General features: G+C 41.0%; 1 long non-coding RNA gene across 1 annotated transcript in view; it reads left to right on the forward strand.

Moving 5' to 3' along the window:
- The first annotated feature begins 2,282 nt into the window (after positions 1–2,282).
- LOC144307824 (uncharacterized) overlaps positions 2,283–14,721 on the forward strand; it is a 43,450-nt gene continuing 31,011 nt past the window's right edge. Inside the window, exon 1 of the long non-coding RNA XR_013374524.1 lies at positions 2,283–2,876. This is a non-coding gene — a long non-coding RNA (uncharacterized LOC144307824). The remainder of the gene's footprint in view (positions 2,877–14,721) is intronic.

Here is a 14,721-nt window from a genome sequence, read left to right on the forward strand (position 1 = left end):
AACACTCTCCTGGCCCCTTCTACAGCGGGGGCGGGGCGCGCCGGGCCAGCTCCGCCTCTCGCCTGATACCCGGGCGGAGGGAGGGCGCCGTGGCCAGGCCGGGACGGGCCGAGCGGGGCAGGGCAGGGCAGGGCAGGGCAGGGCAGAGGGATGGAGCAGCCGCACCCCGCCAGCCCCCCGAGCAGAGCGGGCCAGCTGGGGGAGGGCCGGACCCTGCGCGGGTAAAGGTGCCGGCGTCCCGGCCGGCGGAGGGCGGCTGGCGTGCTGCTCTGGGTGGGCCTGGCGCACGCTTCCGGAGTGGGCCAGACCGAAATGCCCCAGCCCTGGTTGCAAACTGAGCCCCCAACCCCGAATCGATAGTGGCCTCGGCCCAGCGACTATGATCCTGGTTTATTATTAGCCGTCGGGGAAAAGTGACCAGCCGCCGCCGCAACTCCATCTCGGGGGCTCTTATGTAAGAAGGGTGGCTGGGCATGCCTGGTGCACGTGGACGCGTGGTGTTCCCGCCGTGGCCCTGGCCTTGGCCAGCTGCTGGGGGAGGGGAGCCTCCGGAGGCTTTTGCCTCTGTCCAGGCGGGGTCTTTCCCAGTCTTTTCTGTAACAGCTGCTGCCAGGGATGAAGAGCAATACACCGTGCGTCCAATGATCTGCACGTTTTCCCAAGAGATCAGATGTGCCAGTGGGGAGAAATAGCCCAATTCCTGACTTTTATCCAAATCCAGGGACTCAGACGCTGGAGAGCCCTGGCCATGTGGCCTTTCGGCTGCCAAAGGGCCAGGAGCGGGTGATGGTAGGTCCGGTGTTGGGTGTCTTTCATCATTTAATAGAAAAGCGGGGAGGCATGCAATAATTTTTTGGGTGGTAGTGGTGGGGGAGGGAGTTTGAAATGTTCCTTTCCAAAGATAGTCCTTAAAACACAGGATCACTGAATAGGGCCTAAGCCATCTACTCAATCTTTGAATATAATTTTTAAGAGCATTGCACCTTAAATTTCACTTTGGGACTCCAAACCATGGCCCGTTTTCATTTATTTTTGTTTCACCATCTCACTTCCCTTGTCATGTCCTTCACTGGCCCATCTTCTCCAACAGTTCTACAGATAATTCAACAAGACTCGAGTTTCTAATTTTAAATTACTTTTCTCTAAAACCTTTCAGGGATGCTTTTACTATATAGTGTTTTCTCACAGGACAAAAAGTGCCAAAAGAAGGGAGAGGCACCTAATAAAGACAATTATTTCTTTCCCTCTTCCTTTCACTTTAAAGATGTACATTTAAATTTTTTCCACAGCGGTCAGACTTAGTACAATGAGAACTGACCTTTTGACAACAGGGCACTAGTCAGTGACCACTGGAGGCAGAGCCTAGCCTGGAGACCTCCACTTCCAGGCCCTTTTAGCTCTGCCAGATTATAGCACATGTTTTTCTACTGATAAAACTGGGATAGGGCTACCTCCCCTCCCCATCAGTCTTTGGGAGGATCAATGGAAAAATGAAGGGCAAAACATCACTGTATAAATTTGAGGCGTGAGGATTATCTCATCCTCCCATTTGCACCCATGGAGACTTAGAAACTTTTCCAGAGTCAGTGCCCTCATCAATAAAATGGAGCTTCTCCCATGGGCTATGCCCAATTTTGGTTAAGGTTAAATAAGATAGTGAATGTAAAATTTATGTAAAGTAGAAGCTACTTTCCAAAGATTAATTGTACTTACTGAAGGACCTCATTATAGCCAAGAGGCGTTTATGTGAAGAGTCAGAAACTTTAAAAATGTCTAAGTGGCCTATGATGAGCCACAGAGCCTTTCCCCTAGTGCTTAGGCAGCAGGAGAGTACAAAAACAGTACAGGTTGATTTTAAATCTTTACAACCAATGAGATACAAAGAGCACTGCAAGGGGAAAACTGGGGGAAAACACACATGCAGTTTCCAGTAGGTGATCCTCTCATTAATTAAAACATATCCGTCCCCCACTATAGATCCTCTAGATATTTTAAGTACTTATGGCTTTGGATGAAAACTTGGTACTCAGACTTAGTTAATTAAAAGCTGGAATCCTGCCTCTTTTTGTCTTCCCTTCGTCCCAGTTCCAACAAGACGTAGTAATAACTAACAGAAAACGGAAATCCAAGTGATCTAGCAAAGGGATCCCAGCAAAAAGGCCCAGGTTGGAAGAAAGCCCCTAACGCCTTCCTTTTGGCTTCCACTCCCTCCCCTCCGCAACTCCACCCCCCCCCCCCCCCATCCGTTTCCTTTCTTCCTTTAGTCTGGAGGTCACTCTCCATCCTCCAGTTCTTGATTCCGGGCCCTGTTCTTCCACATGTCTTAAATACTAGAAGACAGAGGTGGCTCCTGCACCTGCCTGCAAAACTTCCCAGCCCGGGCCTCCTCAGCCTCTGGGTGCCAGCGCAACAACTCACGCCCACCGACTAACTCCGGAACCAAAAAGTCCCCGGGCCAGGGCTCCGGGCCCTTGGAATCACCCCACCACCGCCCCTCCAGCTTCAGCCAATCAAGTGCCGCCTGAGAATGTTATGCAAATAAGCCCCCGCGCCCCAGCCAGTCAGAAGCCACAGCCCCCTCCCCCCAGCGTCCTCTTTCACCCGGGCCGCGCCAAACTGGCGGCCGCGTCCCTGGCAACTGGCGCGCGGTCAATTTTCCCTCACACGCGGCTGGAAAAAAAAAAAAATGGTTCCCTGGGGTCAGTTGGGAGGGGAGCGGCGGGCTCTGGCCTGGACCGAGGTGGTCAGCCTCTCTGGTTACCTCAGGCGCTCACCCAAATCGAGATCTGGAACTGGCTGGAGATGCCGAGCCACCTGCCCAGGTTTCATTTTGCCTCCGGAGCACAGAGTCAAGTCGTCCGTGAGCAAAGAACTTTGTGAGTACTTAAATGAGGCCAGCAGGTTCCCGGCCAGCGCCCCTGGGCTGCGCTGCCTCCGCACTACCTAAAGGCCTCACTTAAAAGCCTTGTCTGGAAAAAAAAAAAAAAAAAAAAAAAGCCTTAGCTAGGGTCTGCCGCCCACGCCTCCCCTCCCCCCCTTCTTGGTCCGCGGCTCCGACTCCGGAGCTCCGAACTTCCGGTTCCTAAGTCACACTTTATTTTTTATTTTTTTATTTTTTTCCTAAGTCACACTTTACCTCCTAACCTCAGCAACCAGGAAATCGGGCGTTGCTGGCTCATTTCCCACAAAGTGTCCACGAATTACCCCTTCTACTGTGCTCTTTGGACAGCTGGGAATGGTGGCGTTTTAAATGACCAGAAATTCTTAAAATAGAGAGCAAAAGAGTCAACTGGTCCAAGAAGGCAGATTGGAGAAATCAGAGGTTCAGCCCAGAGCTGGAGAGAAGGTGGTGTAATGGATTGTAAGGCCAGAAACCAGCCCAGGCCAAGGTAGTGGAGATTCTGGATTGCTTTGAGGCAGAATTTAGAAAGAACCACTTCGTGCAAAGTGTCCAAGAGACACGACAATCAGACTCTTGCTCAAGGACATGTCCTCCAACCATCCGCTTACAATGAAATCGCTCACAACATCCCCACCAAGTGGTCACCCTGGCCCATATTCTTGTCATTTCCATCCTCCGGTACTAGTTGTCCCTCCTCGGAGCCCTCATGGAGGCCATGCAGCATGCCCTCCGGTATGTGAAGGTACATGGGTCTCCCTTAAATCCACTCTTCTTTCTGCCATTTGTCCTCAGTTGCCACAATGGTTCTTGAGGTTCTCTTTTGAGGTGCTCCTCCATCCTGGTCAGTCTTTGGAAGTAGCTCTAGGTTGTTTGTAAGTGTGGCACCTGGAATTCATTCCTAGCACCACCTTTCCTAGGACTAAACAGAACTAGCATGGCCATCTATGTTATTGTCAATGGTAACTTTCCAGGTCGTATCTATTGCACACGAGAGCTTGGAACCTAGACGTGTTAATGCATTTGAACCTCACAACAATCCTGAGAAGAAAGTAAGGATCAGAGAGTCTAAGTGACCAAAGTAGCAGGACTGGGACTTGGCCCAGTTTTCTGCTGCCAGAACTAATGTTCCTTCTACACTATCCAACAAATACCTATTTTCTTACAATGCCACCCAACATTTAATGGCCTTCTTTTAATAGCTACATCCATATGCTGCCGGTTAACAAAATTTTGTGTATCCCATTCTTGAGCAGGGCAGATCTTTTTGGACCAAAGCACAGAATTTTATATGTATCTTACTTAAGCTTTATCTCATTAGGTTTGGCTCATTACTCCAGCCTGTTTCAATAGTTTAGGTCCTAATTTTTTGCTCTAATGTATTCAGATCTTTCCCATACATTTGATAACTATTCTATTTATTCATCCACATTATTGATAATAGGCAAAAGGCAGCACTCGGTAAAGGGCAAAGTGCTGTGGAACATTTGGAAAGCTCCTTCAGCTTGATATCAGTCCATTAATTAGCACCTTTTGGCGTATGTTGTTTCAGCTAGCTATGAATCATGTTAATTGTACAATCATCTAGCCTACATAAAATTTTTTTCTTGACTACAGAATATTATGAGCGACCTTGCTAAATGCCTTGCTCAAGTCCCAAGTTAATGGCTGTTTTTTTCTAATGGAGCCAGGAAGCGGGGTATTCTTGTCATCTGCCATGGAGGAACCAGTGTCACATGGTACAAAAATGCAGAAATAGGGGCACCTGGGTGGCTCAGTGGTTGAGCATCTGCCTTTGGCTCAGGTCTTGATCCCGAGGTCCTGGGATTGAGTCCCACTTCAGGCTCCCCCTGGGGAGCCTGCTTCTCCCTCTGCCTTTGTCTCTGCCTCTCTCTCTGTGTCTCATGAATAAATAAATAAAATCTTTCAAAAAATGCAGAAATAGTATCATAGTATTCTGAGTTAAAATTGGGAAGGGGGAATAATCTCACTGTTACTGTCATTGTAGGAAACACTGTCCCGAAGATTTAGTTGGGAGAAGGCTAAAACCTAGGAAGATGGCAGTAGTGCGTCTGTTGACCTCAAACCTTAAGCTTCCAGGTTCTGGCATGTCTGAATAACTTAGAGTTAGCATTTTGTCAGATCTCATTTTTAAAAAAGCCTCTTAGCTTTGAATCCAAGAAGAGTAAAGCACGGGAACATTTTAAAATACTAAAAGCTACCTTTTGTTATGCTCTCAACATTTCTCTGTCTTTATATAGAAAACGAATCATTTAATTTGAGTATGGTAGATAAGAAAAGCACAAGACTCATTGAGGTTTGCTTACCTACCATGCAGGAGCATCTCAATATGGTTATTCTTGGATCTCTTACAATTCCAGAACCTTCTTGTGCCACCAGCATAGGAGGACACAGGCAAGGGGTATAACTCAGGGTTAGAGCATTTGACTACAGAGCATAGAAGGAACCATGAGAATGTCCTTCATTCACTCTATCCTGTTTAAGTGTATCTATTGGGCTAAATTATGAAATTTGATTCAAAGTTGATACATCATGTTAAATTAACATAGGGAGAAAAGATGTATCAATATTTCATGTGTTCAAGTCCTAACCCGAGTGACACACACACACACGCATGTATATATTCCATTTTATTGTTTTATATATATATGACTTGAGAAACAAAAGCAAAAACAAAAATATAAATGTTACTTAATATATATTTATGTATGTTTATGTATAGAAGTTATATCATATTATATATATATACACAACTCCTTTTATCGAAGCTACAATAAAGTATTATCTGTTAGAACGTTTCAAGAGTTCTCCTCCATAATTCACTCTTTTAACCTTAATAATAAAAAGAAATTGAGCCTAGATGAGGTACACTAGAGTTGCACTGAATTCACCTATATCATATTAGGTCTGGACAGACCACTTAGGTTAATCTCATAATGATGAGCAAGGAGAAGAGAATAGTGTGGCAAACTAAAACAAACCAAAAAAAAAATAGTCTGCAAGAGATATGTTTGGAAGCAAATACAACCCACGAGTGCCTCCAGCTATAGAAGGAAGATCTTAGTAAGAACAGGAAAAATAATAAACCATTGGGAAGTTCTAAAAAAGGAAATTGCAGAGCAAAGCAAACAAAATTTGAACAACAACAGCAACAAAATATTAACCAACCAACCAAACAACTGGAGAGTTAATAAATGGACTAGAAACAAAACAGGCATGACAAAATGTTAAATTACTGCCATCGAGTGAAGGGTTCAGATAATCACAGAGAAGAGCCACCAAGAGTTAAAGGAAGTGTTGGATGTAGAAGTCAGAGACAACACATGAACATAATTGATGTCATTGAAGTAGAGATCTCAGTAAGTGAAATAGAAAACAATTCAGACATGATATAGAAAATTGTCCTTAATAAAATGTGTTCATCTGTAGATTTAACAGGCACATTGTATCCCAGGTAAAATTATTCAGAAAAGCTGATGTAAGAAGCTAGTTATGTTTCAACTTCCAGGAAGAACAAAAAGTCTTCAAGTATCCAAGTAGGAAAAGAAATCAACCAGAAAGATGGTGGTTGCAGAGGAGGGTAGAATCAAGCCAGCTTTACAGAAACATTCAACGACAGGAGACAGTGGAACTGTAAAAAAGAATATGTGCATCAAGAATCTTATATGACTCAAGTAAAAAACAATAGTCAAAATTCCTGAACATGAACTCAGAGTTTTTCTGGAAAAAAAAAATCACTTAGGGATAAAATTCTGCCAAAAAAAAAAAAATGAATCAAAAGAAAGAACTCAAGAACAAAGAAGAGATTCATGGTGAGCTTGAATCCATAGAAATACAGAAGGAAGATTAAACTGTGGGTAGGACGGTTGCAGAACAGAATAAATATTTTAAACACCTACCATGTGAAAATAATGCAAGCATCAAAACTGGGAGATGAGAGAATGGTGTAGCAGAGCCCATCAAGTTTCCTTGCAGTGGGTCAATGAAATCTAACACCAAAAAACCAAGTTTCACCATTTACAAAATGAAGACACCAACATCTTAATAATTTTCAAACTTAACTTAGAGGAGTCCTTTGGGAACTAATATTTTCTAGAGCAAATAATCACTTTCTGAAGTTCAATATTTCTTTCCGTGTGGCTTCAGTTACTACTCAAATTTCAAGTGAAATTAACATTTCATTTAAAGTAGCATGTAAAATAATGTTCTGTTTCTCCATTTGAGTACTAGATGCTACTTACATAGGTGTATTCAATTTGCTAAGCTGAGACATATCTGAGCAGTTTTCTTCACACGTGTTATATTTGAATACTTGTTTGGAAATTCCATTTATGTAAGCTTTTCTAATAGACTTTGTCAACGGTCTGATCTGGTGAGCTGGTTTGGAATCAAATGTTCTCAGTACTGTTTTGGTAAAAACATTTGTGAACTCAAATATTAAGTGGGAGTAAGAAAGCAGCAAGCTCTCTGAACTCTGGACCCTTAGGGCAGAAACTACTGTTCTTGCTCTCTGCTCCTGTCAACTGCAGTTTAAGAAGCCCATTGTTTCCAGGCTTTGGTCTCCGAGAGATGATATTCTCAGAGGTGATTCCATTAAAACAGTATTTTTCTATAAATGCCCTAAATACGATTTCTAAAAGTGCAATTCACACAGAACTTTTATGGATGGGTATCTGCTTCTGTTCTGCTGTTCTCTGTTATTATCTATTGCAGATGACTCAGAAAACTGGTATCTACTATTCAATCTGTGAAGTCTGCATTTCTTTGACCCTAAAGGTAGAAAAGTACATGTGAGTAGAGTTCTAGGAGCCTCCTATGCATTCATCTACACCCTGAACCTGGCCAGAGGAATATATTATTTTATCTATAACATATATATTGTTTCTCACACTACTGTGTAAAGATTATCCTTGACAGTTTGGCCTGCAAAGATTGGATTTTAGGTCAGCATTGGCCCTGGCCAGTCCAAAATCCAACTGGAGCACATGGTCAGTTTCCTTTCCTCCTAAATGGCTTCAAGATCAGTAGAAATTTGGGAATAAACTCATGTGTACACCATTAATGAACACCTTGAACTTCGTTATAATTATTGCTTCATTCCTAGAAAAATATTAAACAAGGAAACATCTGTTTTCCATCTTCAGACACAATGTCTTGGGTAATTTCATTTTGTGCAAAGCGGGTGATTACCTTGTCTGGAATTATAAAGTGTGTGCTTGTGGCATAGAGTTCAGTCAGCAATATTCGTCATAAATGTTTATTTTGAGCTACACAGTGTCTATAGAAATGACTTCCTTGGCTTCCATTGGAGGGATTTAAATATCATTTCAATCCTGATTTAAAATATTAGCAAATGTTAAGTGAAAATGCTGAAGTGATTCCCATAGTGATTAGATTTGGGGTTTTAGAAAGAACAAGCTTGATTTACATAACAAAACATCTTTAAGAGAAAACAAGGTGGCTTGGTGTTAAAACATCTCTTTCCTGTTTAGTCTCCTTTACTCAAAGGAGATTATCTAAATCATTAGGCTTTGGATTCAAAATCTAGAATATTCCAAATTGAAGATTCTTGGGAGTCTATGAAATAATCAATTAAGAAATTTTAAGTGTGGGTTTAGTGTTTGTTCATTCCATCCTGTTTTTTTTCCATTTGGTTTTTTTTTTTTTTTTAATTTTTTTCCATTTAGTTTTAGACAGCACATTCACCTTTGTTAGTTCCAGGCTGAAGCAAATTGGATGGCATTAAGAATGGCCAGTTCAGCTGCTTTTATAAATGTTGTTCTTGACCTATTATAGGGACCATGTCTTTTGTATTTTCAACCACTTGGCTCAAGTACTTCACATTTCTTTGTTCCATTTGTGTAATTCCTCCATGACTGGAAAATAGAGTGCTTAGATTATTACCACCTAACATCATATTTATTCAGATTTCTATTTTTTATTTATTCAAGCAAAGGCATACATTTGCCTTTCTTCTAGAATACAATCCTTGACCTATGTTCCCAGCAGAAACAGTCTCCTTCTCCTCTCCTTTCCTCTCTTCCTTATTTCCCCATCAAAAGGGCCAGAAATGGAAATGGTAGAGATGCTCAATGGGAAGATGATGTTCTACAAATCCCTGACCATTCTGGAATCCTTCTGTAACTCCCTCAGAAAATGTACGGTGTGCAGGGAGGTCAAGTTCCCCCCAAGGTACTGTATAAGGTGATATAAATTAGCAAAACAGAAAAAAATAAACCCACTGAAAAATTGCAAGATAAGTGATTAGCTCTAAAGTCATGACTGCATCACAAAGACCATAGAAACATCTGAGTAAATTTGTGTAAAATTAGGTAGAAATAAGGTTTTTTTTTAACAAACATTCTATTTACTTGAGAGGGTGGTAGGCCACATCATGTAGTGAAAAGAGCAAAGTCTCTGGAGTCAGATCTGTCCAATCCTCCTCCCTCCCCCCACCCCACACTCACCTCTACACCCCCCCACCCTCTGTGTAAATCACCTCTCTGCCACTTCCTACCTGGTGGGCTCAGAGAAGACTAACTGTGTAAGCCTCAGTTTCCTCATCTTGCAGAGTGAATGGAAGGATCAAAGATAAGGGATGCATGTTATAGAGTATCAGACTTTGGGCCAGCAGTAAGTGTGTCACCAGCTGTGATATATTTCCACTGCATATTGCATGTCTGTGTCAGGAGGCCATGTATGAGAACTGTGAATGTATTCCCAGTCCCCAGATTCATGTCTTCCTTATTTTCAAGCAAGTTTCCTATAATTTTATCATTGAACATTTGTCTCTTCTGGGATTTCTATCCTCTTCTTCTGGAGTTTATTGTATACTTCTGTCACTTTTTAAAGATTTAATTTCATGTATTTGTCCTTTTTCAAGTCATAGTGAATAGTCTCTCCAAGCCTATCTTCTTCTTACTCAGTGCTGATATCAGTAATATCTATTCTACTTTTTGTCTTTCATATGTGGGGTTTTTTCAACAATCTGAAATACTTCACTTTAAAAAAAGTTTTTTAAAAAATCATGGTGAATATGCCAATGTTCGATAAAATTGGATTGGGTGTACACGTTTATTACTCTCTATATTTTTCTGTGAGCTTGGTTTATTAAAAATAGACTTTTTTTTGAGAAGTTTTAGGTTCACAGTAAGTTGAAAGGAAAGTACAGAGCGTTCCAGCATACCTCCTGCCCCCACACGCCCAAAGCCTCTTCTACTGTCAACATTTAGCACCAGACAGTACATTTGTTCTAGTCAATGACCCTACACTGGCACATCATCATCCCTCAAAGTCCATTGTTTATGTTACAAATATGGTCTTTATATCTATAATTATTTTGTGTTTATGTCTATTTCTTGAGCCCCACCAGCATATTTTATATCTCTTTCTCAGCATTTTATAATCCCTTACTATCTCTTCCTTGGGCCCTTTACCTTTTTCAAAACAATCTTTCTGGGTAACTTATTTATAGTTGTTCATGTGTCTTCTTAATAGAAGGAAGCCGCATTTTTCCAGTTGTGCAGTTCTTTTCTTCTTTATGTCTCTCTTGCCTTCACATAGAACCCATCAATAGGGATGCCTGGGTGGCTCAGCGGTTGAGTGTCTTCCTTCGGCTCAGGGCGTGATCCCGGATCCTGGGATCAAGTCCCACGTCGGACTTCCCACATGGAGCCTGCTTCTCCCTCTACCTATGTCTCTGACTCTTTCTGTGTCTCTCATGAATAAATAAATAATTTTTTTAAGAAAAAAGAACCCATCAATAAATCACACTGGTTTGAACTTCAAAATATCTCCAAGATAGGATACCATTTTGTGCCCCTTGGCAGTTAGAGAGGTCAGGTCTGGCCATGATAGGAAAGAGGAAAATTCTCCATGGCTTTCAGGAGAAACTTTTTAGAAGAGGACAGACAATATTAGCCTGTGCCTTTTGCTTTTTCCGAGTTGCCCTTCTTCCCTTCTTGCCTTTGGAAAAGCAGCTTGGTGCTTCAGATACAACATCCATATATCACCATAAGGAAGATAGCCACATATACTGATATTAAAGCATGAATCTGTAAGAAGCTGGGTGTAGATGACATCTATGAGCAGCTCTATCAGCCATAAACTGTCTACCTCCATATTTCCTTTTACATGAGAAAAATAAATTTCTATTTATTTAAGCTACTGTGGTCAGTTTTCTGGTACATGCCGCTAAACTTGATGAACCCCAAGTATACAGTATTTATTAGTTTCTTGTGCCTGTCGTAACAAAGCACCACAAACTTGGTGGTTTAAAAACAACAAAAATTTATTTTTTCACTGTCCTGGAGTCCAGAAGTCCAAAATCAGGGTGTCAGCATGGTTGCTTTCTCCTAAAGGCTCTGAGGGAGAATTTGTTCAATGCTTCCTCCTGGTGTCTACTGGCTGCCCGTCTCCCTTGACATCCCTTGGCTTGTATATGCATTACTCTCATTTCTGCATTGGTCTCCATATGACCCTCTCTTCAGTTTCTATGTCTTGTCATTTTCTGTCTCTCACAAGGGCACCAGTCACTGGATGTAGGGCTCACCCTAATCCAGAATGATCTCATCTAGAGAGCTTTATCTTATTTTCTTCTGCAAAGACCCTTATTTGAAATATGGTCCATGCTGAGATTCAGAGTGGATATGTCTTTGGGGAGGGGCACCATCTAACCCATCACATGTGTGCATACACATAAATGGGATAGTATGTAGTTTTATTTTAGAACAGTCCTTTTATTTCTGTATGTATTTATTGATATATTGTACCTTATACTTGATTTTTCTCTTCCCACATCAACCTACATCATACTACTCCCGTAATTCATGTTAACATATTGTGTATCCTTCTATTTTTACCGACAGACATCTAATCCTATGCAGACAGAATGTATATACACAGATGCACACACACACACACACACACACACAGAGTATTGGTTAGCTGTCCTGCATAATGAACTACCCCCAAACTCAGTGATTTAACATGGCCATTACTTATTATTATAGTTCATAAATCATGAGACTGGGATTTGGTTACTTTTGGCTAGGCTTGCTCATCTATCTCAGGGTCGGCTGGGGTCTCTGTTCTAGACTGGGTTTGTCTGGAATAGCTTTTAACTTTGCTACAGTGGCTCTGCTTCACCATCTCTCAACCTCCTCCTGGGACCAGTGGGCTAGCCCAAGAACATCCTTGGAGAATATCCATGGAGATAGCAGAAGTACAAGGAGACAAATCCAACCACACAAGCACTTTTTCAAGTGTCTGCTTATGTCACATCACTGAACATCCCATTCACTGAAATCATAATCGGTGGGCACAGAAATCTATTCCATCTCTTGATGGAAGAAACTGAAGTTACATGGCAAGGGCCTGGGTAAAGGAAGGAGCACAAAATAAGGTCCATTAATGCAATCTATCTCATAGATGGAAATGATAAACAGACATGTCTGCCTTCATTTGGTGTTTGCTTCACAGAAATAGGATTATATTATGTAATTTGTTTGCATCTTGCTTTTCTCAATGACACCATGGAAATACCTCTAAGTCATCTTTTTTTTAACATTTTATGTATTTATTCATAAGAGACACACAGAGAGAGGCAGAGGTACAGGCAGAGGGAAAAGCAGGCTCCCTGCGGGGAGCCTGTTGTGGGACTTGATCTCAGGATCCCAGGATCATGCCCTGAGCCAAAGGCAGACCACTGAGCTACACAGGTGCCCCTCTAAGTCATCTTTTTATCTCTGATTCAGTTTTTAATTGACTACTTTATTCCATCTTGTGAATCTATAATTATTTAACTATATGTAATATCTACATGTAAAAAATTTTAAACCATGTATATATACATGTATATATTATACATTTATACATATATACATGATATACGTGTATAACCATGTATATGTATATACATATGTATATATACATGGTTTTAAAATTTTTTACATATACATATATAAAACTTTCTTTTTTTAAAAGATTTTATTTATTCATGAGAGATACACACACAGAGAGAGAGAGAGAGGCAGAGACACAGGCAGAGGGAGAAGCAGGCTCCATGCAGGGAGCCTGATGTGGGACTCGATCCTGGGTCTCCAGGATCACGGCCTGGGCCAAAGGCGGTGCTAAACCGCTGGGCCACCTGGGCTGCCCTATATAAAACATTCTTGATGGGTATTCAATTTGTTTCTTTTTTTTTATATTGGTCATTCATTTTGAAGAGTACAGAAAAAAATCCCCCTGAGGTAGTTTTCCAGGAATGGATGTCCTGGGTCAAAAGATATGTTCATTTTCTACTCTTGAAACCAATACTACACTATATGTTAACTAACTAGAATTTAAATAAAAGCTTAAAAACAAATGATATGTTTATTGTTAATTTTGATAGAAACTTCCAGGTTACTTTTTTTCTTTCTTTTTTTAAAAGGTTTTATTTATTTATTTATTTATTTATTTTATTTTATTTTTTATTTATTTTATTTTATTTTTATTTTTTTATTTTTTTATTTTTTTATTTTAGAGAGAGAGAGAGAGTGCAGACGGGTAAAGGGAGAGGAAGAGGGAGAGGCAGACTCCACACTGAGCTCAGAGCCAAAAGCGGGGTTTGACCCCACAACCCTAAGATCATGACTTGAGCCAAAGTCAGGTTACTTTTCAAATGAGGCTGTGATACTTCACTTTTATCAGTGATTTATGACGCTCTTCCCTACCTTGCTGCCAAGAAGTGTTGGTGTTGTTCCTTTACCTTATTAATTTTTGTTGCTTTGTTGTGCATAAAGTGACTATTGTTTCTTCACCTTTCATTCCTCTCTAACTGTTCGTGAATTTTAACATCTCTTCATATAATTTGTCATTTAAGTTTGCATTTCTGTTACTAGTATCTTTATACCCTTTTCTCAGTTTTCTATTGAGCTGTTTTTCATTTTCTTGTCAATTTGTAAGAGCTCTTTGTATATTATAGAAAGTATGTCTTTGATTGTCTTAGGGGTTACAATATCTCTTCGGGCCTTTATATATTGACCTTGTTTACAGTATCCTTTGTCATGCAAAAGTTTTGTTTGAGGCTGTTTTTGCTGTTTAAATATTAAATTAAATGGTTTTTGAAACACCGCTATGCCAGCTAAGCCAGTGTAATCATCAGGAGGTTGAGTGAGGGAAAGGGATCATCTCTTGACACTGCCTGGAGCTTCCTACAAATCCTCAGTGCATGCAAAAAAGAAATGAAATAGGGCATTTCAATTATACTTCTACAAAATTGAAAAAGGAGAGAGATAAATGAGAAGTCACAGGTAAAGAACATGTGATTGAGGCCCCAACAACTGTTATTTAACAGAAAAAAACCCACTTGGGTTAACTAGCACTGAAGGAGGAGCTCAGTTAGAGCACTATATTCATCTCCTAGGACTGCTGTAACGAGAAAGTCACAAACTTGATGGTTCTAAGCAACAGAAATTCATCGTCTCACAGTGAAATCAAGGTGCTAGCAAGGCTGTTCTTTTAGGAAACCTTTTTCCTTTTAGGAAACCTCTGAGGGAGAATCTGTACTCTGCCTCTTTCCTAGCTTTTGGCAGTTGCTGGAGATCCTTGGAATTCTTTGGCTTGTAGACACTTGAATCCAGTCTCTGCCACCATCATTGCGTGGATTTCTTCCCCATGTGTCTTCACATGGCCTTCTTAAAAGGACACCAGTGACTAGATTTGGGGACCACTATAATCCACTATGACTTCATATTAAATTAACTAATTACTTCTGCAAAGACCGTATTTCTAAACAAAGTCACATTCTAAGGTTCTGG

Source organism: Canis aureus, chromosome X (genome assembly GCF_053574225.1).
Source record: "Canis aureus isolate CA01 chromosome X, VMU_Caureus_v.1.0, whole genome shotgun sequence".
NCBI classification, from domain to species: Eukaryota; Metazoa; Chordata; class Mammalia; order Carnivora; family Canidae; genus Canis; species Canis aureus.